The following is a 26,182-nucleotide window of genomic DNA, read 5'->3' on the forward strand; positions in this document are numbered from 1 at the left end:
CTTCATTTGAATTTCATGACAATTTGAACAAGCTACTCTGTTCTTCATTGCCTAAGAAAAAAGTTCCCAGTAGGGAAAAAAATAATCCCAATAAAGGCTTGAATATAAATTATCTTTTTCTTTATGCTCATTTCTTTTAAAATATTTTTAATTGTGGTAGAAGTCCCATAATGTAAAACATACTATTTTAACCATATTTATCTGTACACTTTAGTGGCACTAAGTATGTTCATATTATTGTGCAACTTTTACCATCATCCATCACCTGAACATTTTTTTTTAATTTAGCATCATTCATGTGTATACAAATGTAGCAACTATACATTGAGAAAAGTATATTCAGCATAAGATCCATTTAGAAATACTCAGTGTATTGTGATTTTCTATTATCCACCTCTAACATCAATCCATCTGTATGTCTTTCTGTCTCATATATCTAAATTTTGCCCTGTTACATCTTCACTAATTTAGAATGGTATCCCTCTGTGTTCTTCACTGTATTTAACTTATTGGGGAATATATATATATATGTGTGTGTGTATGTGTGTGTGTGTGTGTGAGCTCAGTCTTGTCCTACTCCTTGTGACCCCACAAACTGTATCCTGCCAAACTCCTTTGTCCACGGAATTTTCCAGGTAAGGATACTGGAGTTGGTTGCCGTTTTCTGCTCCAGGGGATCCTCCCAACCCAGGATCGAACCCGCATCTCCTGCATGTCTTGCATTGGCAGGCAGATTCTTTACCACTGAGCCACCAGGGAAACCACACAGTATCTCATAGTATAATATCTCATATTACATGTAACAACAAGAAAGATCAATACAATATCTTTAAATCATGGCTTAAAATGCAATTACCTTGAAAAGTGTAAGCTACCAAATTATTTATATTACTGATTCTCAACTACGACTGAATTTTTACCCTCAGGGTATTTTTGACAAGGTATATAGACATTTCTAAACCAGTCAGTCCTAAAGGAAATTGACCCTGTATTCTCATTGGAAGGACTGAGGCTGAAGCTCCAGTACTTTGGTCATCTGATATGAAGAGCTGACTGGCTGAAAAAGACCCCGATGCTGATAAAGATTGAGGGCAGGAGGAGAAGGGAGTGGCAGAAGATGAGATGGTTGGATGGCATCACTGACTCAGTGGACATGAGTCTGAGCAAAGTCTGGGAGACGGTGAAGGACAGGGAAGCCTGGCATGCTGCAGTCCATGGGGAGGCGACGAGTGAGACACAGCTGAGCAACTGACCACCAACAACAGCAGACATTTCTGACTGTCACAGCTGGAAGTGACACCGGCACAGCCCAGGGATGCTGCCAGACATCCTACAGTGCACGGGCCAGACCCCACCACAGAGAAACAATCACCCTAAAATGTCAGTAGTTCCATAGTAACATTTTAATTTTAATAATGATTGAATCAGTTATTGATATAATTGGATAAGCTCACTGTCCAAGCTGTCAAATACGAAAATGATAAAAAATGCTATTTGGCAATATTGAGGTCCACTGGAGGTTTCTCACCAAATAAACATGACCTGGTTTGGTTCCATATTGGATCAAATATTAAGTTTGGTCAGAATTTCAATATTATACTGTTTACGAGCAGAAAATGAAGCAGATCTGTTAGGCAGCACAACCTAGGTGCTTGAGAAATTAGCCTAAAGGAAGGATGCAAGTGCCAATACTTTAGCTGGGAGGTGCAAGACCAGGTTGACAAAGATGAGGAAAAACACAACTTTAGGCAAGAGGAAATGTGAGTCAATTCAAGTGATGCATGGTGATGCTGACCTTTGTAGATGAGGAGCCACAATGGGATACAGTAACCTACTCATCAGGTCTGTCTGCTTTTTTTGTGAAATGCTGCAAGGTAAAATCTCAGAGCAGTCCTTAAAATGTGTGAAGGAGGGAAATTTTCTCTTTGTCATTGATCAAAATTCACTCCATAAGTCATAGGGGGAGGTTTAACAGCCAACACATGTCTGATTGGTATCATCTCTTCCCTTCCGAGGCTTTCAGTAATGTCTGAGTCCATATCCTGCATTCAAAGTCTGAAGGGGATGGAAGGGTCCAGGTACTCCAGCGCGTGTCTGTTTGGCTTCTGTGTTGTTGAAGTCAAGGCGTCAGAATGAGTGAGTAGTTAGTGGCATGGTAGAGGCATCTCAGGGAAAATGGGGAAGCATAAATATCTGTACCTGATAAAGTAAGTATGAGGGTCATTTGAGCTAGTTTCTGTGGATTTCTTGTATCTTCCTTCCAGGACCATGGTGGGATCATAGTTCTTGCCCATTGTGTTGCTTGGATAGGGCCATATGTCTCACTGAGACCAGTGAGTTGTGAGAGCAAATCATTTTTGCTACAGCATCCAGTTACCAGTAAAAGATTCTTGCAGAGTTCCCTCTGGAATGCCAGCTGCAAGAGTCAGGATGGTAGCTGCTCCAGCAGCCAGAATCCTTACGTGACAACAGTAAAGAGTCTCTTCACCTCTCCATCCTGATGAAAATAGCATGCAGCATAAAAGTGATAAGCAAAAACTTGTTATTCTTTAAGCCATGAGTATTTCAAGGTAATTTGTTACTGTAAAACTAGCTAACCTATTCTGACTGACTCTATTTGCTGTGTAAGTCTCAAGAAATTAAATAATGGTTAAATTAAGCTGCACGACCAACAAACAGGAACAAAGAATTGGGCCTTAAGACGTAACAAATACTTTAAATTTCACTTATGCACATCCATTTCCCAGTTGCAAAACAAAATGCAAGACAAGATGGAGAAAAATTCTGTATTCCTTACATAGCAATTCCTCTATAAGAGTATAGATTAGAAGCATAATAAGATTCCCCAACTAATTTTGCTTTTGAAATAATGCATGAATACTTAGGGGACTTAAGTTTTCTGTATGCAAAATGAGAAACAGTGCTCCAACCTTTGTTTTACCACCATGGGATTACAGGTATACACTGGTTTTCTTAACTTATGTTCATGCAGAGCTAAAAAGAGAATACTTTTGTTGTACCTATCTGGCTCTAGGGGGAAGATTCCCTGGAGGAGGGCAAGGCAACCCACTGCAGTATTCTTGACCAGAGAACCCCATGGGCAGAAGAGCCTGGTGGGCTATGGTTCTTAGGGTCACAAGGAGTCAGACACGACCAAAGTGACTTAGCATGCATGCATCTTGCTCTAGAAATGGTTAGAGACTTTTTTTCATTTGTGATCTCAGATATTCAGAAGTTGTAGCATGATCTTCACTTCATAGATAGAAACACTTAACTTTAAAGAGGTTACAGAAATATTCCTATTTCAGACATCTACTAAGTCTTCAAAGAAACAAGGGGGTTACATTTTTTCACCCTTAAAAGGGGGGGGGCGGGGAAGGTGAGCTAGAACTAGGATGCATACTCTATGCTCCATCTCATTTAATCCTAAACTCAGTTGGATAAGAATTAGTAATGACATTTGGCAATTAAGAAAATCAAGACTCCGGAATGTTTTAAGTTTGCACAAGATCCTATTTCTGATAAGTAGCACAGCTAGGATTGAACCCTGGGTCTCTCTGTTTCCAAAGTCTATAACTATATGTTGGACCCTTGCTATTCAAAGTGTATTCCTTACCCCACCACCAATGACACCATCTGAGAGCTTGTTAAAACTGGAGCATCTCGAACCAAGCCTCAGATCTACTGACTTAGGATCTACATTTTTTCAGTGGTTCCTGGATGGCTTGTGTGCTTGTTGAAGTTTGAGAACTTTTTGCTACATCACATGGCCTTCCCTCAAGCTCATGGAGCCAATGATTCTTCGGTATTAGTTCAGAACCAACTGGAGTGTATATCCCCCAAAGCAATAATAATAGTTCTATTGTTATTTCTGTCAGACTTGGAGAAACCTGTCCATTTGTCACAGAGCTCAAACTCCCAGGTCTAGGATGCCTACTGAAACTTGAAGCAAAATTTAGAGTTGGGTTTCAGCCCTGCGCGTGTTGAATCTGAAATCTCTCAGGGAATGAGGCAAAATTCAGTAAGGTCCTTACAGATCTACTCCAAGTGATTTTTATTCATGCTTGGAGCTGCCCCAAATCCCCATGTGTGTGATTCCAAGCCTTTTCTAATGTGGCCCAATGGCTTAGTATATTTTTAGTATTCCAAGTCTCACTAATGATAACTATCAATAAGTGGTAAAGTGGTATGATAATTTAATGCTGGGGGCTGTATCAGCCTCCATATAGACATTTTTTAAAATACCTTCGATATGTAGACACTGCTAGACACTGGGGCTACAAAAACAGTCAAGACACAGCCTTTCTCATCAAGAAGTTCACAATGATCTTAAAGATATCGCCTGATAAACACAAATAAGGCTCATGGCACAGAAAGGGATATTAAATGACGTACATTGATAATAAGGTCATGCTCAGTGAGAATACTCATGATAATTATCATCTAATATGGATGTCATGGAGATGCATCTCATGGCAGGAGGAGAAGGGGAAAACAGAGGATGAGATCGTTGGATGGCATCAGTGACTCAATGGAAATGAGTTTGAGCAAGTTCCAGGAATTGGGGATGGACAGGGAGGCCTGGTGTGCTGCAGTCCATGGGGTCTCAAAGAGTCAGACACGCTGAGCGACTGAACCGAACTGAACATGCTTCTCATGCAGTGAATTACGGTGCATGTTTACATGGCTCTAATCCACCAAGCCTCTCATGTTTGTGGACATTCTTTCTATGGGAGCACATTTAAAAATTATATACATGTAGTTTCATACAGCAGGACATCTTATCTTTATGGGATTCCTCAGACTAAACTTTCTTGGGAAAACTAGTAGAAAGAACCCAGAGGTGCCTAACTGTGTTGAATGTGTTGGAAAGATTTATTTTCGCATGCCTCGCCTATTGCAGCCTATGTATGTACATAAAAAACCTACTGAGATATCTTGGGAAAATTACAAATTCTGTGTATTAAAATTTTCCTTTTTTTTTTTCTGGATAAGCAAAGTTTTGTATGTACGTGTGTATGTGTGTGTGTGTATGTGTGAGAGTGTTAGTCACTCAATCATGTCTGACTCTTTGTGACCCTATGGACTGTAGCCCGCCAGATTCCTGAGTCCATGGGATTCTCCAGGCAAGAGTACTGGAGAACATAGTCACAGTCATTCCTTTCTCCAGAGATCTTCCAAACCCAAGGATTGAACCTGAGTCTCTTGCATTGCAGGCAGATCCTTTACTGTCTGGGTCACTAGGGTAAACCATTTATGCGTCTAAGGTTCGAGGTAGCGCTAATGGTAAAGAACCCGCCTGCCAGTGCTGGAGAGGGAAGAGATTCAGGCTCCATTCCTGGGTGGGGAAGATCCCCCAGAGGAGAAATGAAAACCCACTCTAGTATTCTTGCCTGGAGAATCCCATGGACAGAGGAGCCTGGTGGGCTATGGTCCATAGGGTCACAAAGAGTCAGACACGACTGAAGTGACTTTAAATATATATACATATATATCAGATCCGTGTCAGAAATTGCTCTATTATTTCTGACATGGGTTTGATCTTCAAACAAAGCTTCTATGCTTCTACGGAGCTGTTTCATGACTAGGGTAAACTAGGAATATTTAAGTATTTTACAAGGTTTATTTCAAGACTGAAACTCCTATAAGAAAGGTATATCTTAAAAGGGGTAGAAAAAAATAAATAAATAGAAGCCTTGTAGAAATGGTAAAAATAGCAATGATTATGTTTTCATTCTTTACACTAAAGATGTCTTTGAATATCATTTCTGGGAAATTTTTGGTTCTTTCATAGTATGGCATGAACTGACAAAATTCTCATTTGTGGGGATAAACAATCCCCGAGTAGACTCTTTCTATAAAACCAAATGCTTTAAAGCTTTGAAAATATTCCTTTTGCCTTCTTTAACTTCCAACAACAGCCAAGGAGACAGAAAAGTCGAGGTTATTTGGCAGAAATTCTAAGGTTAAAATAATTTCAGTTGACTCCATCATTATTACTGTTCAAAATTTGACCATGTTTTCCAAAACTGCACTGACTTTTGTGGGAGGGCCAGTGGTTGGGGGGGAAAAAAAACCAAACACCATAAAAATAAAGCCTAATTCTAAAATTCTGTCTAAAATATATCATATAATCTCCTGAAAAACATGCAACCAGAATTCAAAAAGATATATGGACCTCAGTGTACATTGGAAGACTATTTGCAATAGCCAGGGCATGGAAGCAACCTAAATGTTCATTAACATTGCAGTGGATAAAGAAGACATGGTACGTACATACAATGGAATATTACTCAGCAATAAAAGAGAACAAAATAATTCCATGGATGAACCTGGAGACTGTCATCTGAGTGAGTTAAGTCAGACAGAGAAAGACAAATGTCATATGATATCACTCATATGTGGAATATTTTTTACAAATGTGTACAAATATACTTATCTACAAGAGTCACAAATATAGAAAGTGAATTTATGGTTAGCGGAGATTAGGAAGGGGGAGTGGCAAATTGAGAGGCTGAGCCTGACATATACACTACTATGTATAAAAGAGATAACTAATAAGAACGTGTTGTATACCACGGGGAGCTCTACTTGATAGCCTGTTATGATCTATATGGGAAAAGAATCTAAAAAAAGTGGGCATATGGATATGTATAATGATTCACTGCACCTGAAATTCACACAACATGGAAAATCAACTGTACTCCAATAATAATTTTGTAAAAAGTGCTAATAAAATGTTTTTAATAGTATTTATAGTTATATGGTTATATGAAACTAGAGATGACATAACCTAAAGACAAAAAAAAAGAGAGAGAGAGAGGAGATGCTCAAAGATGAGAATGTCCAAGAGGAAAACACATTGCTATTTGACAGAGCATCCCAGTACACTACACACAGGACCAAGAGCCTATATTTGCGCCATTATTTGTGCAGCTTGCTATCTGAAATAGTGAGGTAGGTTAAGTGGCCAAAATCCAAGGGTTCTGATCTGTTGAACAGAATGTTGACAGCTCTTTGGACGTGACTGTCATATGAAGATTCATTAATTAGTGTTTGCAAAGCACATCAAGGATGAAAAGCTCTAAACATTAATGATAACCAATTTCACATTCTCAAGCAATGCCTGCAGTGATTTTTGCATGTAGATTAATGCTAGAAATAAGCTTTCATATTCCACCAACATATCACTTAAAAGGTGACCCTTCAGTGGATTAAACAGAATATTAAATTGGGTTCTAGGAGACAAATATAGTAATTATTATACATGGGTCATTTTAATGACTGATGAATGAAAGAGAGACACATACTATTGACATACATCCCTGGGCAAGTGAAGTTTGTTTGGTCAAATAATTTAAGAGACAAGATTTTACGCTATTGACCCTAAAGACTTTAGATAATTACAGCCTGTTTCAACACATTAACTCACCAATATTGGCTTAATTTTTTAAAAATTGTCCACAGAGGAAATATTGGCAGCAACTAGTTGTTAATGGACTTCTTCTTTGCAAAATAACTAGTATTGGCTCTATTTTGTTTGGCATTATAAATGTTCAGTTTCAGGGCAACAATTACAGACACTGAGTTCTATTTTTTTTCATTCAAATATGTTTTTAGCTTAAAAGTATTGGTCTTACCTCCCAGGATGCCAAACACAAAAATACCTTATAGTACTGTTAAGTTCTTTCAAGTATTTTTTTCAGAATTAAATCATATAACTCAACTCAGGAGATCTACAGAATAAGGTACACACTTATGATTTTATCATTCACCTAGTTTTATTTATTCTGTAACTTAAAGAGGAGGTCTTTCCTTTCAATTAGACAAGAAAGAAAGTGAAAGTTGTTCAGTCATGCCCGACTCTTTGAGACCCCATGGACTATAAAATCCATGGAATTCTCCAGGCCAGAATACTGGAGTGGGTAGCCTTTCCCTTCTCCAGGGAATCTTCCCAACCCAGGGATCGAACCCAGGTCTCTGGCATTGCAGGTGTATTCTTTACCAGCTAAGCCACAAGGGAAGCCCTGAACTAGACAAGTGTGTCTTAATATATAATGGGTTTTAGAAAACAGCATTCTTGTTTTTATAGAATATTTTAAATTATGTGGAAATTCTATTTTAGGATTGATATACATACACAGACACATATGAATAAGAACCAATGTATTTGGTAAGAAAACTAGCATGTGCAAATTAACACTCATCACTTTGAGCACCAGTCTGGTTGGGGTACCAGCAGACCCTTACTGGAGAAAGGATGGAGTTCAGGATGGCAAGAAATATCACTATAACATCCCCTGAGTTTCACAGAGATAATGAAGGGAAGATGACAAATAGCCTTTCAAAACTACCAGGGAAATTAAAAAAAAAAAAAGGACCCAATTTTTAAAGAAACATAAGTTCTGTGGGAGTGAGACCAGATATGAACATGTACAACTCACCTAGAATACGTCCTAAGCTTCAGCTGATGGTGATTTTATTTTTAAATCATTAGCTTAATACCCATTTTGATCGGTATAAAAAAATAGCAAATAAACCTGTTAATGTAATAGAGGTTCACAGAATTCATCTGCTTGCTACAGAAGAAAAAGAAAAGAAATTGGAGCAAAGGAGGTTTTTGTCAGAGATTCACTTGCCAGTCTACGGCTTCGTAGACCATCTTCCTACACCAAAGTAAAATTAAATGTGTGTGTGTGTGTGTGTGTGTGACCACACCGGGTGACAAAATGGTAGCTGTCATAATGTGCCAGTTAACATGTCCAATACGAGCTGATCGTTGAATGTCCCCTGGGAAAAGAGGACAGGAACATGACAAAGAACAAAGAACGTGGATCAATAATGCTTGGGGAAATAAGACAGAGAAGGTTATTTACTTGCATTGATCCGTGGCTGCTGCCGCGTAAACTTGGCCTGTTTCTCTTTTGTTAACCTTTAAGCCTGAGTATACTCAGAGGCAACCAGGGAGCCAACTAACAGGTGTAGATTAAGGATCGAAGGAGGTCACCATACCTCTGTCACCACCAGGCACCCATGTAACAACATCCCTGAAGAAATTTAAACATCAATAGCCATAATAAGGGCAAATTTATCAAGCCCAGCCAGCTCTAGCTGGGAGCCCGCCTGCGTCCAGCCGGTTTGCCCTTGCTAAAGCTCAATTGATTTGGACATTCTTTTACTAGAGTTGATTATCAATTGTGACATAGCAAATTTGTTACCTTCCAAGTGCTGAGCGTATAGTGGAGTCTCTGAAGTGAAAACACCTGGAGTTAAGTCACCCTTCACTAGTGAAAAGAGGGAAGCAGGGGCAGCCTTGCTCTCAGAGGGGCCAGAAGGATCCGCCTTCCCTTTGCATGCAGTGCAGGCTGGTCTTGGAGAAGAAGGTCCTCAGAAGGGTTGGGAAGACTTTTTGACCAGACAGTGTGAGTATCCAGTTGAAATCAGATCATCAAGCTCTTACTCATACTCTTCCCTCCACCTGGAAAACTCTTAACCATCCATCCTCATTTGCCAAAACTGGACCCGTCTCCAAGGAATCATTTAGAAACTCTGTCCTTTGAAATCCACAATGTAAAAGGTTGCTACTCTCTACGTTGGATCACACTAATTTCTCTAGTGTCTCTTCTCTTCCCTATTAGACAGCAAATCCCTTGAAGTCAGAAGGTTGGTTTATATTATTTCTAGATCTAGATCACCAACCACCACACTACAGTTTAGGAAAACTTGCTATGAAATGAGTGAAGAAATGAATGAAGAAATGCAATCATTCAAATTTAGATAGTAATTTTAAACTGAGTTATTAAATAAGGACCTTTCAGAAGCAAAACTGCTCACTTAGCCAGCGCATGTCCTATAGCTCGATTTTCTATCAGGGGCTATTTTCCCATATCTGCTACCTCTTTCCTTCCTCTCCCCATATGCACCTATGACCTCTTCTGGGCATTGAGACTCCCCTGACCATCACTGGTAGTCACATTGAGCCATCAATAATTTATATTTCAGTGTAATTTCAGTATCCTGTCTCTTGTGTGTGCATTCTAAGTCACTTCAGTCGTGTCCGACTCTTTGAGACTGTCGGACTCTTTGAGCCTGTGTCTTGACTCTTTGAGATGCTGTGGACCATAGCCCACCAGGCCCCTCTGTCCATGGGATTTTCCAAGTAAGAATACTGGAGTGGTTTGCCATGCCCTCCTCCAGGGGGTCTTCCCAAACCAGGGATTGAACCTGCAACTCTTTTGTCTTCTGCATTGGCAGGCAGCTTCTTTACCGCTAGGGTCACCTGAGAAGCCCAGTAATCACAGCAATCATGTGATATAAGCAGAGCAAGTATTATTACCTCTCAGGGAAACTGAGGCTCACAGTGGTTAATCATGAGCCCAAGGCCACCCAGCTAAGAATTAGATGGCTGGGGCTAAGGCGTAGCCTGATGCCAAACCCTGTGCTCTTAGATATCCTCCTTTTTTCCCCCCTTGTTGTTTGCTTAAACAGTTTTATTGAGATATAATTCACCTCCCTTCAGAATGTACAATTCAGTGGTTCTCAGTAAGATATCCTCTGTTTCTAATCCATATCCTCTTTGTGCGATTTCAGGCAAAATAGAAATTACACAAGGAAAAGTAACACTTACCCTGCGGAAAGAGTGTAGATGGAAAAAGCAGGGGAACACACACATTAAAGAAAGAACAATTGCTCACTGTTCCAGAACAGTGCTTCTCACCTGCTTTCCCACAAGACCCATAAGGCAGACGCAATGGAGTCCAGGAAGCTCACTCCGACCCTTCCCTCCTACGGTATCCGTAAAGGATAAACCATTTAAACAGTGTGTAGCCATCCCAGATTTACAGCCAACCGTCAGCTGTTTCTGAGCGCGGGCTGTGGGCGCCCCGGGGCCCGTCCCTATGAAGTGACAGTGATCCTCGGCAGGATGACGCGCTCAGCCACGGGGCACTGGACTCGCAGGCACAGCCCCTTCCCTTGCGGAGAGGGTCTGGTGCAACCAGGCCTCATTAAGGCCCACAGTAGCCTCCCTCCGCGGGGTCTGGAATGCAGCTGTCTCCCCAGCACTGTGTCTTTTCTTGGAACACATTGCTTTTTTTTTTTTTTTTTTTTGCAGTCCACGCTTTGCAGGCCTGCTATCCACATCAGGAAAACAAAATAAATTAAAACCCCCAAACACCTTTCTAATGAGCACTAATTGGTGCCTCTGCTGATGAGATCTGCAGACAGGCTCAGCCTAGAGGGGGCCTGACTTGAACAGACTTCTTTTTTCCTGCTGCCTGCGGCCCCCAAGGCAGCAGTAAGTGCCGATACCTGGGGACAACTTGCCTGCCAGGTCCCTGGGCACGCCGCCTCCTGCAGACAAAGCCGGCAGTGTGGTGTGCCGTGGTAACAGGGTTTCCGGAAGTGATCCCTCACCCAAAGATGGCAAAGAGCACAACGGAACTCTTCCTTATTAATTTGATTGGGTTTGCTGGCCAAATGCAGGCAGACCTACTCGACACAGTATAAGAAGCCATTCTGTAAAAACTGGAGTCATCAATGTGATCGTTTGCTTATTCGTGCATTTATCACAGATGTCCTTGCAGCATTTAAGGGGTCAGGCCTGAGTTAGGCGCTCAAGATAAAGCTCCTTGTCATCACAGTTCTACCTTAAATGAGCTGCCTGTAAGAACAAGATGGACATTAAACATAATCACTCACTCTGTAGAATTTTCTCCATTTATTCTATTGTAAGAAGGCAAAAAAAAAAAAAAAAAGAGGGTAATTATATTAGCGGGGCTTCCCAGGTGGCCCCATGGTAAAGAATCCACCTGTCAAGCAGGAGAGGTGGGTTTGATCCCTGGATCAGGAAGATCCTCTGGAGAAAGAAATGGCAACTCACTCCAGTATTCTTGCCTGGGAAATCCCATGGATGGACGAGCCTGGCAGATTATAGTCCAGAGGATCACAAAAGCATTGGAGGAGACCTAGTGACTAAGCACCAATTAATGCTATCATTCTCTCATTATTATATTAATGACAGAATGATTCAAGGATTCAAGATTCAAAGATGTTTCTTCCTTTCTCATGAAGAAGAAAGAGGAGGTAGCCAGGCTGAGAACAGGAAAGGAAGTGATTAGAATATTTAAAGTCCTTGACATTAAAAAGAGCTCAGTGGGGAAAAAAAAAAAAGAGCTCAGTGAATCTGAAAAGCTGAGGAAAAACCCTTATGGCTGGAGTATCCAGAAGGGGGCAAAGGCTGGTGAGGTTGATGGTCTCCATCAGGGGGAGAACAGGGCTTTGTCCCATGCGAACCAAGAAACCACAGACATATCCAACAGTTTGGTGACATCCAGCTGACGCACAATATCATCCCAGCCACTCTGGAAGCTGAAGGTCGGCAAAAGACAGAATAGGGGATCAGAATAGGTGGCTATGGGAACAATCAAGAAAGGAAATGAGAAGAACTAAGTGTGCAGAGTGTCTATACACAATACATACATAGTTATACCTCCATTATATGGAAAAGATTAAAATAACGCAATATCTTTAGCGAGAGAACAGAGAATATCACATATCTTAGGATATAATATATATATTTCAAGATTTTAAATTATATCTAACTGTATATATCAATAGAGGATGAAAGGATGAGTGAGTTAGATAGCATCACTGACTCAATGGACATGAACTTGAGCAAACTCTGGGAGATACTGAGGGACAGGGAGGCCTTGTGTGCTGCAGTCCATGGGGTCTCAAAGAGTCGGAAACAACCCTTAACTGGACAACAACAAATATATCAATATTATATGTATAAAGATCTTGAAAAGCAAATATGATGGTCAAAATGCAAAAATTAAGCCTAAACAATGAGAAATTTAATGGATGGGACAAATAGACTGGACGCCACTGAAGAACAATTTTCGGTGAGCAGAAAAGCAAGGGAATTCTTCCAGAACACAACTCAAGGGAGGCAAGAGAAATGAGAAATAAATGAAACATCATGAAAGATGCTGATGCCACTCTTCTTTCCTCCCCTTCTGGGAGGAATCAGTCTAACCCTCCTGGGTTATATTAAGTATAGGGAGAGAAAGATATGCACCAAGTTGGTGTAGCTATTCTCGTCCCAAGCCAGCTCATCTTGGCCAACAAGAGAATGAGCTTAATCTTTTGTCATTTCAGAGGCAGAGTTGCTAATAGGAGCATGACACAAGAATGTGGAATCACAAGATTAATTATCTGCCTTGGATTTGACTAAAGTCCAAAAGAGAAAACAGTGCAGAAGGTATGCACCTAGAAGTTCTCCACCCAAGTTCGATTTAACTATTTCATGCCTGACTCAAATTCTTTCTTCATTACTTCATTTCTTGCCTGTGGGACAAGCCCATTTCAAACTCCTTCCAAAAGTGTTTCCTCAAGTATGGCCAGATGGACAACAAATGGTTCCACCTTAATTATTGCTTTCTCTATGTTAGCTGTTTTCTAGTGATATTAGCATTAGTATGTGGCATGATTTCCAAAAAAGTCAATGATGGGTCATGTACACGTAATTCAGGCTTCATAAGAATCCTAACCTCATTTGATCAAACCCCTCTCTTTGTAAGTGGTAGAGCCAGAATTCAAATCTAGCCAGTCTGTCTCCCAAGTTCTCTTTCCTAGACGCTGAGCTGTACCGTGGGCTGGGGCAGGGATTCCTGACCTTCGCACAGTTGATATTTGGGGCTAGATAATTTTTCTAGAGGGTCTTACTGTGCCTACAGATGTTTAGCAGTTACTGCCCTCCACACACTAGATTCCCAAAGCTGCACTCTCCAGATCTTTTACCAAATGTCTCCAGGGGAGTGGCCGCATTGCCCTGGTGGAAACCACAGGCTATATTCCCAGGAGGAACCTAAAGTGAGCATTATACTTTGGTGGAATATTAAAACCATCCCTGTTTACACCTGTGAGTCACCATTGCTCTGCATGTCCTCATCAATGCAATAAAAGAATAAAAAAAATGTAATATATATAAATCTACAAATATATATAAATTTGCTGGCAAAGAAAAGCTCCCTTTCTAGTAGTTTCTGTTTTGTCTCGGTGAAGTTTTAAGAGAAGCCATCTACTGAAATAATGGAGGAGTATAAAACAAGAATGAGCATGTACTCAATTGTTTCCAACTCTGCGACCCTTTGGACTATACCCCAACCAGGCTCTTCTGTCCACGGGATTATCCAGGCAAGAAGACTGGAGTGGGTTGCCATTTCCCTCTCCAGGGGATCTTCCCCACCCAGGGATGGAACCCAAGGCTCCTATGTCTCCTGAACTGCAGGCAGCTTCTTTACCTGCTGAGTCACCAGGGAAGCCCCATAAGACAAGAATGAGAGGTTTTAAAAGAGCAAACAATGGGGGAATAAACCCCAAACAAGGCAAAACGCTTGGATGCTGGGGCACATTAGCACTGATTGAGGTGGCTGATCCTGAAGACCTCATATTTTTATTTCCTGAAGCTCTCAACAGAGATTTCTGCCGGCTTCTTATCAATCACCCCATTTGATATCAAATACCCTCCAAAGGACTCCTAATCCATCTCCTATGCATGCAGTTTATTCCAGTTACCTAAAAATTACCACTGCTATTTTCCCCATATTGCAAATAAAAATTAATCCATAAATATTATAACATCTTATAAAACCCAGTATTGGGTTAAGAATACATAAGGTAACAAAGTATTTATTTTGGAAAGTTTAGAAATGCATCAAAGGACAAAGTGTTTCTATCACATTGCCAAATATCCAGTTTCTAGGAATTTTTTCCTCAAGTAATAATTACATAAGCCCAAAAAGACATTCCCAGCAGCACTGCTATAATATTAGAAAATTGGAAAGAACTTAAATGTCCTCCCTAGGGGACTGCTTAAGTAAATATTTGCACACATATGCAATACTCTCTGATGCCACAATTAAAAAATAATATTCATGATATATTATTGGTTGAAAAATGCTAGTTATGAATGAGTGCACATGGCATAAGTTCATTCATAAAATATCATATATGTGAATGGAGAGATTTCTGTAAGCCTATTTCTCAAAACATTAGCTGTGATTGTCTCTAGGTAGAAGTATTTGAAGGGCTTCCCAGGTGACTGAGTGATGAAGAACCTGACTGCCGATGCAGGAGATGCAGGAGGTGAAGGTTCAAGTCCTGGGTCGGGAAGATCCCCTGGAGAAGGAAATGGCACTCCGCTGCAGTATTCTTGTCGAGAAAATTCCATGGACAGAGGAGCCTGGTGGGCTACAGTCCATGGACTCACAGAGAGTCAGGCACGACTTAGCGACTGAGCATGAGGACAAAAGGTATTTGAATACTATTTTTGCTCTTCACACTTTGAGGCTTATTTGACTTTTCTACATTGAGTATATACATGTTATTTTTAGTAAAGCAGCAGAGTAGCTTCCAGAAGACTGAAAATGACCCCATGAGTGGCCCTGAGAGTCAGTGCAGAAGGTAAAATGCTTTGATAAACTGAGTAGCAAAAACTTTGATGTCAGGCCCCTCTGCTCTGAGACACCTAAGTCTGCTTCATGCCAAAGAGGGTCTACGGTGGAGCTCTTGTCTGAAAGTGGAATCAATGCTCTCCGCAGGTATATTTAGCTGGAAATACTACCATTCTTGTTGGAAAATGCTGTGGCTACATTAGCAAAACAAATAATAATATTTAGCTCCTTAGCCATATTCAGGACTCGGCTGAGTACATTTTTCCAGCATAAAGGTCTCAGTGTGCTTGGGAATGGGAAGGGCTGCCTCACCCAGAGGCCTGGTACATGCTGACCAGCTCACTAGCCTTGGCCAGTTGGCTGCCTGGCACTTTTCCCAGCAGTCATTGCTCTCCAAGCACGACATCTATCACTGCTGCAGTCAGAAAGATGGCACTTACCTGATGGGTGGGCAGAAGCATCTTCTCTTACCATATGCTGGGAATTGTCAGGAGCTATTCACGCCAAGACTAGCGACTTTGAGTGCCAGGAAACGGGCCTTTCCCAAAGCCTGCCAGAAAAATACAAATAAAAATTTTAAAAGAACCAATTTTCACATATCAAATTTTGTGTCGGGGAGTTGTGTAACAAGCTTTGCAGAGCCGGAAAGTATGGACATTTTTCTGGCGTAGACACATTGAACACAAAAAAAGAAGAGCAGTTCTCATTTGTGAAATGAAAAGAGATTTAAAAAAAATCTCTGACCTACACAAACATTATGTTAGGCCCGTACAGAGGGCTTCCCTGGTGGCTTAGATGGTAAAGAATCTTCTTGCAATGTGGAGACCGAGGTTCAATCCCTGGGGCGGGAAGATCCCCTGGAGGAAGAACCGGCAACCCACTCCAGTACTCTTGCCTGGAAAATCCCATGGACAAAGGAGCCTGGCGGGCTACAGTCCATGGAATCACAAAGAGTCAGACACAACTGCGTGATTAACACAAACACACAATCCCAAGCAGAGTGAGAAGAGAGGCTTACCTATCCAATGTCACTTAATGGACACTGAAAGGCCCACCTGCAGTGAAAGTGGAATGGTCATCACTGGAGTCCTTTTCGGGAGGCTAAGGCATTATCTAGTGAATGGTCCTGCAGACTTGCTATCTGATCCTTTGGAGGACAGAACAGCAGTAAGTCATTGTCTCCAGTTATCATATTTGTGTAGATGAGCTGATTAGATGTAGCAGGTAGGTATGTTTTGATGAAATCACACACGATAGGGAAATATTTGGGGCCTTAGCAGTTGATGGACAAAGAAAGCCACTGTTCACTGCTAACCAGAGGCTTGTGTGTAAATGAGGAGGAGGGTAGGGAATGCAGGCCGGCAATTCTCAGGGGATATCTCCAAAGAGGAACTCAGGAGGTAGGAAGGAGTCAGTGACCTATGAAAAATGATGTAGGAACATCACTCAGGGCACAGTTGAGGAGCTCAGGCTGGCAGGCACCCCTGAACTGTGCTTGGGGACATTGCCACAGCAAAGAATAATCATCTGGGAGGTGATGGAGGGTGACTGGAACGGATGGGATGAATCTTGAATGAAAAGGACAAAGAGGAAGAACTGCAAGAGGCTGCCACCTGAGCAGAATGGCCACTAGCCTCAGAGATCAAAGGAAGATATCAAGGGTGGACAAGAAGCTTAAGGAACCCCCAGGATACAAGTCAGAAGCTCCTTCTGGCACCATTGATCCAATGCTCCCAGAGCAAGCAAAACTGTTTGCACAGGCCTGCCAGCTCCACAGGCTGCAGTGAGATAGCCCAACCCCATCTCAGTTTAGAGCAGCCTCATCTGACCTACAACTGCCTGGGCCTTCTGCTCCCGAAGTTTCTGCTTTGAGTTTCCACCTGGCCATGTTCTCCCTTGCTAACTGTTCAAAGCAAAGTTTGTAATTGCATAGGACAGTGTGTTTGTCTATGTTTAAGCTTCCCTTCAGTGGTAAAGAATCAGCCTGCCAATGCAGGAGATGTGGATTCAATCCCTGGGTCAAGAAAAGGCTCTGGAAATGGAAATGGCAACTCACTCCAGTGTTCTTGCCTGGGGAACCTCACGGACAGAAGAGCCTGGCAGGCTATCATCCATGGGGTCACAAAAGAGTCAGACACAACTTAGCAACTAAACACTGTCAACAACAAAATCTTGAAATATAGTGCTAATTGTAAGTTTATATTCCCAAGGCAACATTAGAGTCACTCATCCATGCCCACTTTGGTTATTTAGCCGTTGTCATGGGAAGGCCAACCCAGAACTAGAGTCAAAGGCAACAAACTCTACAACTGTTAGTCCAAACCTTTTGTGGCACATGAGACAAGCATCTCAAAGCCTTCTCTCTCACTCTGCAAAGTTGAAGAGCTTAATAATTCTACTGACCTATTTTGAATACGTCTTCAATTCAGAAGCATTTAAGGGGAGACAAATCAGCAGAAAAGGCCATATGCTCTAGCAGCCCTGGGTCAAACTTCTTGAGTTCCTATCCTGGCAACTTGCCTACTGGGTGTCTCTGTGTTCTTCAGTTTCCTCATTCATGCAAAATAGGAAATATTAAAAACAAAGTTCATAGGTCAAGTGATTGGAAGCATCTATAATTTGACTGTGCACTTTTCATCTAAATATATAGCAAAAAGCATTTAAAAAGAGCTTAATGACAAAAATTGATTAATGAAATATTAATATCCATATCATATAATTAGTTCCTAAAATCAATAAAAGAAAATTTGAGTAAACAATATAAGCAGTTCTCAAAAAAGTATATAAGTAGTAAAACAAACAAACAAATAAAATCTATGAAATAGCACTAAACATAAAACAATCAGAAACAAAATAAAAGCATACTCACATTTTTTTCCCTATGATGTTGGTAAAAGTTCAATAATAACCAGATTGGCCAGTGGACTGGAAAGTAGATTGTCGTCAACAGCACTGATGGGAATAGCAGGGGTTTTGATTTTTATCCACTCTCTCTGAGATGACCCCATGTTTTGGGGCCACTCTTGCTCTCCAAACTGGACCAAATTCTGCCTATGGAAATGTGTATCTCTCTCAATAAACCTGCTTTCAGTTTAAAAATAATTTTTTAGAAAGTCATTTTGACTTTTTAAAGAGCCATTTAGCAATTTTTCAAATTTTAAAATATGTGGGCTCCGATGTCCAAAGTTATGAAGGCTAGGAATCAGAGATATCTGTGCAAATCCACAAAATAATGCTTGTATTTATTGCAGAATTGTTTGCAAAAGAAATGGAAAATAGTCTAAATGCTTATCAAATATTTAATAAATTATAGGACAGTGTCATCATAAACAATCACTGAAAAAGAAATTGGGATCTATATGTATTAACAGAAAATGCAAGCTGGAAAGTGACGTTATTATCAGGCTATTCATGAACTTCGCATGTTTATTTGTGTTTACCGGAAGCGGCAGTGGAATATTTCTAAGTGTGTTTTGTCAGAAGATGGAAAGGTCAGAGAAGGGTCAGAGAAGCCGATGTGTTCAAGCTGGAATCCCCAGAAACTTTGTCATCCATACACCAAGGGCAACTAAGCTATTTGTCAAAAAGGCAGCGAGAAGTGATGGTAAATACGGGTTTTTAGCATCTTGCAGATCAGTGTTCAAAATCAAGCTTTGCACCTCCCTGGCTATGTGAGATGTGAACAACTTTGTAGACTTTCATTTCTTCTCTAATTCCTAATTGGACTTGTCATAAGAATTACATAAAATAATGTTTATAAATTATCTCCCTCACAGTGTATTCTGAATAAATGCCACTGTCATTGTTCATGTATGGAGACACAATTTACTCTAATAAAGTTTCAAAGAGCAAGAGAAAAGGTGACTGCTTTTTGCCAAAATACCTATTTGTTACCAAACTCGAGTTCAGCTGCTCACTGCTTGAAAGCCAATAATTCAAGAGGCAAGTGCCAGTAGAAAGGAAAGTCAATTTAATCAGAAAAGCCAGGGAGAAGGTGGACTCACATCCTGAGCCAGCTCTAAATATTCTGCTTAGCCATGAGTTTCTAAAGGCAAAAGGTGGTGGTAGGGGTGGGAGAATCTCACAGAATCCCAGTTAATCTCAGTGAGACAGGAGGCTGGGTTCTAGATCTTTCTCCATTGCCTGCAGACTGGTTAACTTTCTCTTCAGATGTCATCTTACCTGTGTGTTCTGCCTGTAGGATTGCTAAGGGGACTTTCGTGGAGTAAAGGCTTAGTCATTCTTTAACTACTTAATTCTTCATTCTTACTTCTTTTAATCTAGAGGAAAAATCAACAAATTAGGCAAGGCATAGTATGCATTCAGGAAAGCAGAAGTCAGGAGTTATGTTAAATGTCCTAGTGATCTCATAATTAGGTTTTTTCCAAGGTTGATGGGGAACAGAAATGGGCAAACAGGAATGAGGCAAGAAAGTTGCTTTCAAATTCACTGTAGGTAATGTCAGTATATAATATGCTAATAAGTTCTAATTGCCAGTTTCCTTGGTTGATAATTTAGAAAAATGAGTGAATATTACTCAGAAAGTGTTGATGAAACAAACTTTTCAAAACTTTTGTATTTTAGGGGAAACAATAAACTAGATCTATCAGGATGTAGCAACTCTGTAGCCTCTTATTTGCCTATTTCTGTTCCCCTTTAACTTTGAAAGAACCTAATTAACCTGTGGATTCATTGCTTAGATAAAAGGAAGAGTAAACAATTAAGTAGATAAAGAATGACAGGCTCTCTACCTCTAACGGTTCCCTTGGCATTCCTGTAAGCAGACCACATGGATGAGATACCATTTAAAGAGAGAGTCAGCCAGTGTGCAAGCAATAGAAAATGATGCAGGCCCAACCTCCTGCCTTGCTGAGTCACTGAGATTCTTCCTCACCTTTCTTTAAAAATTGTCATGGCTAAGCAGAACCTTGAGAGCTGTTCTCTGGACATGAGTCCACCTTCTCCTCAGATTGCTGGCTTTTCCGATTAGAGCACCTTTCCTTTCTACTGACACTTCACTCTCGAATTATTGGCTTTTGAGCAGCAAGCCACTGAACACAAGTTTTGGGAACAACATTAGTCACCTAAAGCATCACTCGACAGGATGCATCATGGGCCCTCTCTTCATCTCTAGAGGAGGACTCCTTGTTAGTGATTTGCACAGGAAGGGAGAAAGCGCTTCCCAAATCCAGGTTCAGTTCAGTTCAGTCGCTCAGTGTGTCCGACTCTTTGCGACACCATGAATTGCAGCACGCCAGGCTTCCCTGTCCACCACCAACTCCCGGAGTTTACCCAAACTCATGTCCATCGAGTTGGTGATGCCATCAAGCCATCTCATCTTCTGTCATCCCCTTCTCCTCCTGCCCCCAATCCCTCCCAGCATCAGGGTCTTTTCCAATGAGTCATCTCTTCTCATGAGGTGGCCAAAGTATTAGAGTTTCAGCTTCAGCATCAGTCCTTCCAATGAACACCCACGACTTATCTCCTTTAGGATGGACTGGTTGGATCTCCTTGCAGTCCAAGGGACTCTCAAGAGTCATCTCCAACACCACAGTTCAAAAACCATCAATTTTTTGGTGATCAGCTTTCTTCACAGTCCAACTCTCACATCCATACATGATCACTGGTAAAACCATAGCCTTGACAAATCAAGGTAAACTCATCTTTTTGATTTCTGAATCTGGCAACAAACTGATAAATTCATTGTTTCTCCTATCTAGGAAGGTGGTATTAACATGTTAGAAATTCAGGCCAAAGGATCACTTAGACATTCTCTTCAGGCAGAAATTTTAATAATGAAAAACATCTATTTTGTATCATTCAGCAATGCTGTTTTTTTAACAAGGAAAATTCTTCACATTTAACCCATCATCCTGCCCTGCTCCTCCTCATATATGCATTCTGTATATTCTTATTTACTCATACATACATACCACAAAATATTATTCGAATTATAAATAAATGGACAACACTGCAAAAGTGCAGATATTTTGGTAAAATGAGTTTGAGGTCAGTTTTCGGGGTCCTTGGGTTTTTATATGCAATCTAGCCACATTTCCTCTCTCTGCTTTGCTTGCTTAACTTACTAGAAACTTGGGTACAATTTTGCTGGTGTTGGCAGTTTTAAGGTATGGATTCGTGGAGGCTATTTACAAGATGCCAAGGGATGTCAAATCTGGAACATGTGTTTTTTATCCCACGGTCCTTCTTTGACAGCAGAAATACTCTGCAGATTATCAGATCCATTTGCTGATATTTAACATCTTTTTTTATCCACTATGGGTTTTGGCTGAGATGAATTTTAATGTTTCTTCATGCTGAAACTGACAAAAAATCCTTTAAACATTTAAAGAGAGGAAATGGGAGCTTTACATTTCAATGCAAAGAGAGCCGTTTAATTTACTTAAAAACTTCACGATTACTTTCCTGCCAAAGAAATTCAGCTTTTTAATTTTTTTTTAAAGGAGCACTTCATAGACATTCTACATACTTAGCAGATCTAATGAAGACATGGTTATGGCCATTTTGAAATCGTCAATACTTGCTTTGCTCAAGTTATCATGACAGTGCTATGGGCTGATTCAGGATTCTCTTGTTCCATAAAATGTTAATATTTTTTACTAACTAAAACAGTTATTAAACTAGCTATCATTTTTGGTGAATATGCAGCATCATCAAATGTGAGTGAAGATTAGATGAGGGAGGTGTCTGTCTTTTTCATAGTCTCTGATTCCATTCAGTTTTGTTCTCTCTTTATGTGACCCTTTGCTTTGAGGTGCAGTGTCCTGTCATTCATAATTTTTCTTCCTTGTCCATTCCAGTTTCCCAAAGCCCTCTGAACCCATCACCATGAGTCTTTTTCTACCAGTTAATCAGGATCACAGCCCAGGCCTTCCCAACTGGAAAGACTCCCAAAATGTGTAACTACTATAGTGATAAGATCACACAGGACTCCAAGCTCCATGTGATGTTGCAAGTAGCTCACACCCCTCATCCTGGGTGTTTGACACATCCCTCTGTTTGTGCTCATACACTCTCTAGTTTCTGACTCCAGTTCAGTTGCTCAGTCCTGCCCTACTCTTTGCTACTCCATTGCCTGCAAAATGCCAGGCCTCCCTGTCCATCACCAATTCAGAGAGTTTACTCAAACTCATGTCCATGGAGTCGGTGATGCCATCCAACCATCTCATCCTCTGTCATCCCCTTCGCCTCCTGCCTTCAATCTTTCCCCAGCATCAGGGTCTTTCCAAATGAGTCAGTTCTTTGCATCAGGTTGCCAAAATATTGGAGTTTCAGCTTCAGCATCAGTCCTTCCAATGAATATTCAGGACTTATTTCCTTTAGGATGGACTGGTTGGATATCCTTGCTGTCCAAGGGACTCTCAAGAGTCTTCTCCAACACCACAGTCCAAAAGCATCAACTCCTTGGCACTCAGCTTTCTTTACAGTCCAACTCTCACATCCATACATGACTACTGGAAAAATCATAGCTTTGACTAGATGAAACTTTGTTGGCAAAGTAATGTCTCTGCTTTCTAATATGCTGTTTGGGTTGGTCATAGCTTTTCTCCCAAGCAGTAAGCGTCTTTTAATTTCATGGCTGCAGTCACCATCTGCAGTTATTTTGGAGCCCAAAAAAATAAAGTCTGTCACTGTTTCCACTGTTTCCCATCTATTCCCACGAAGTGATGGGACCAGATGCCATGATCTTAGTTTTTCTGAATGTTGAGTTTTAAGCCAACTTTTTCACTCTCCTCTTTCACTTTCATCAAGAGGCTCTTTAGTTCTTCCCTGCTTTCTGCAATAAGGGTGGTGTCATCTGCATATCTGAGGTTATTGATATTTCTCCTGGCAATCTTGATTCCAGCTTGTGCTTCATCCAGCCCAACATTTCTCATGATGTACTCTGCATATAAGTTAAACAAGCAGGGTGACAATATACAACCTTGATGTACTCCTTTTCCTATTTGGAACTAGTCTGTTTGTTCCATGTCCAGTTCTAACTGTTGCTTCCTGACCTGCATATAGATTTCTCAGAAGGCAGGTCAGGTGGTCTGGTATTCCCATCTCTTTCAGAATTTTCCACAGTTTGTTGTGATCCACACAGTCAAAGGTTTTGGCATAGCTGATAAAGCAGAAGTAGATGTTTTTTCTTGACCTCTCCTGACTTTTCGATGATCCAACAGATGTTGGCAATTTGATCTCTGGTTCTTCTGCCTTTTCTAAATCCAGCTTGAACATCTGGAAGTTCACAGTTCATATACTGCTGAAGCCTGGCTTCGGGAAGTTTGAGCATTACATTGCTAGCATGTGAGATGAGTGCAAATGTGTTGTTTGAGCATTCTTTGGCATTGCCTTTCTTTGGGATTGGAATGACAACTGACCTTTTCTAGTCCTTAGCCACTGCTGAGTTTTCCAAATTTGCTGGCATACTGAGGGCAGCACTTTCACAGCATCATCTTTTAGGATTTGAAATAGCTCAACTGGAATCCCATCACCTCCACTAGCTTTATTTGTAGTGATTCTTCCTAAGGCCCACTTGACTTTGCATTCCAGGATGTTTGGCTCTAGGTGAGTGATCATACCATCATGGTTATCTGGGTCATGAAGATCTTTTTTATATAGTGTAGTTCTGTGTATTCTTGTCACCTCTTCTTAATATCTTTTGCTTCTGTTAGGTCCATACCATTTCTGTCCTTTATTGTGCCCATCTTTGCATGAAATGTTTTCTTGGTATCTCTAATTTTCCTGAAAAGATCTCTAGTCTTTCCAAAGAAGTCTTCTGACTTCAGGTCTCTGTAACCACTGCTTTTGTTTATCATTACTCCTGAGGTTTACTGCCTTAACATCACCAATTTCATCAGGAAGCTTGACAAAAATATTTGAATGAATGAATGAGGTACATCCAGTGCCCTACTGATGACATCATTAGCTGTATGTCCATCAGAATAACTGAGGGCAACCTCCCTGCTTGCCTGTCCAAACACAAGATGGCCAAAGAGTAGCCTTGTTCACTCCTTGAATATTCTGAATGTGACAGTGCTTTGAAGTTAAACCCACTCTCTGGATTGCTTATTGAGCCTTCTAACAGTTAGCCGCTGGCAACCACTAGCTAGACTGGTGCTGCCCACTTAACACAAGCAACCTCACAGAATAGCAACAATCAGACTCCTTGACAGTGATAATAGAAAACAAATATAAGACTGCTCTGTAATTATGTCTCAAAGAAGACATAAAAAGACCTCTGCACCTCCACGAAAATGACCAAATATTCCCTCCCTACTGCCTATTTAGCAACAACAACACCTCCCTTTATGATCCTCTGGATAAACATTAGTATGCCCAGTCGCTAAATCGCCCCCTCTTCCTGACAACACGCAATTCAGAAAAGGTTCTGGCTTTTTTAAATCTTCCTGAAAGTGCCCATCTTCTATCATTTTTCCCAAATCTATTTTCCTGAAAAACTTCATGGTTTTCTCCGGTGTTTCTTTTTAGCTTTGACAAGTTAATAAAGTAATGTTGCATATTTCTGATGGTCTTTGGACCCTGGGCTTCAGCCTCCCTCTAGGAGAACTTGGACCAGAAGATGGGTGAAAAGTTAAGCCTCTCAATATCCACTCAGAAGTTCCCCTCTGACCATCAGGCAGGATTCCATGATGGAACCCAGATACCTTCAGGGCAAGTGTACGGGTACACCCAGGCCCTCCTCTTGGCTTGGGGTACTGAATATCACACCTGGCCTTGGAGCCTCAGTGCTAAGGGCCAGCTCCCTGATTTAATTTTTTTTCCCACTGTTCCTCTTAGGAAGCCCATGAAAATCTGATGAAGAGAACTCCAGGACAACACATCCTAGTGGGTTAGAATTCCGAGGTAAAGTGAAGACTGTTTAAGAATGCCTATGTCTGTGTGCTGTGTCTGTGTGTAATATTTATGTGAAAAGAGATAAACTGATAGAGTAATATTTTCTTCATTGATGTATCATTGAACCTGCAAGTTTTAAAGGATGAGGAATAGAAATCATGATGTGTCTATGATTTCATGGTGATATTCAAAGTAAAATTTTCCCCTTTGATTTTAATGAAACTAATATTTAGTTTTAAGGTATCATTTGACAATGATTTTGCAATATTATACTTGAAAAGTATTTAATTCCATAGCAATATAAAGGCTTCCCTGGTAGCTCAGATGGTAAAAAGCTTCTGCCTGCAGTGCGGGAGACCTGGGTTCAATCCCTAGGCCAGGGAGATCCCTTGGAGAAGGGAATGGCAACCCATTCCAGTGCTCTTGCCTGGAGAATTCCATGGACGGGGTAGTTTGGCAGGCTACAGTCCATGGGGTCTCAAAGAGTCCAACACGACTGAGAGAATTCACTATGAAAGCACTTCCTTTTTAATAGTTTTCACATAAGCAAAGAGTGATTTTGTACAATTATCTGACTAGCCGATGGAAGAGGAGTCAAATAAGAGAGAGTCACTCTCTTTTTTTTCCAGAGAGTGAAAACACTATCTCTGGTGTTTTTGTGTCCTAGCACCTAGTAGAATTCGAGGGATCTAGTAGGTGCTAAAAATTACAATGCATTAAAAATCGCCAGAAAACAAACAGACATGTGAAATACTCTTGATTAACATCACTAAAGATTTTTAGATCTGGTCTTAAAAAGATACATTGGTTCTTACAAAAATGACCAGTGATATCTTCTGCTCAAATAGCTTTGTGATGAAGTG

This window comes from Odocoileus virginianus, chromosome 16 (assembly GCF_023699985.2).
Source record: "Odocoileus virginianus isolate 20LAN1187 ecotype Illinois chromosome 16, Ovbor_1.2, whole genome shotgun sequence".
In the NCBI taxonomy this organism is placed as follows: Eukaryota; Metazoa; Chordata; class Mammalia; order Artiodactyla; family Cervidae; genus Odocoileus; species Odocoileus virginianus.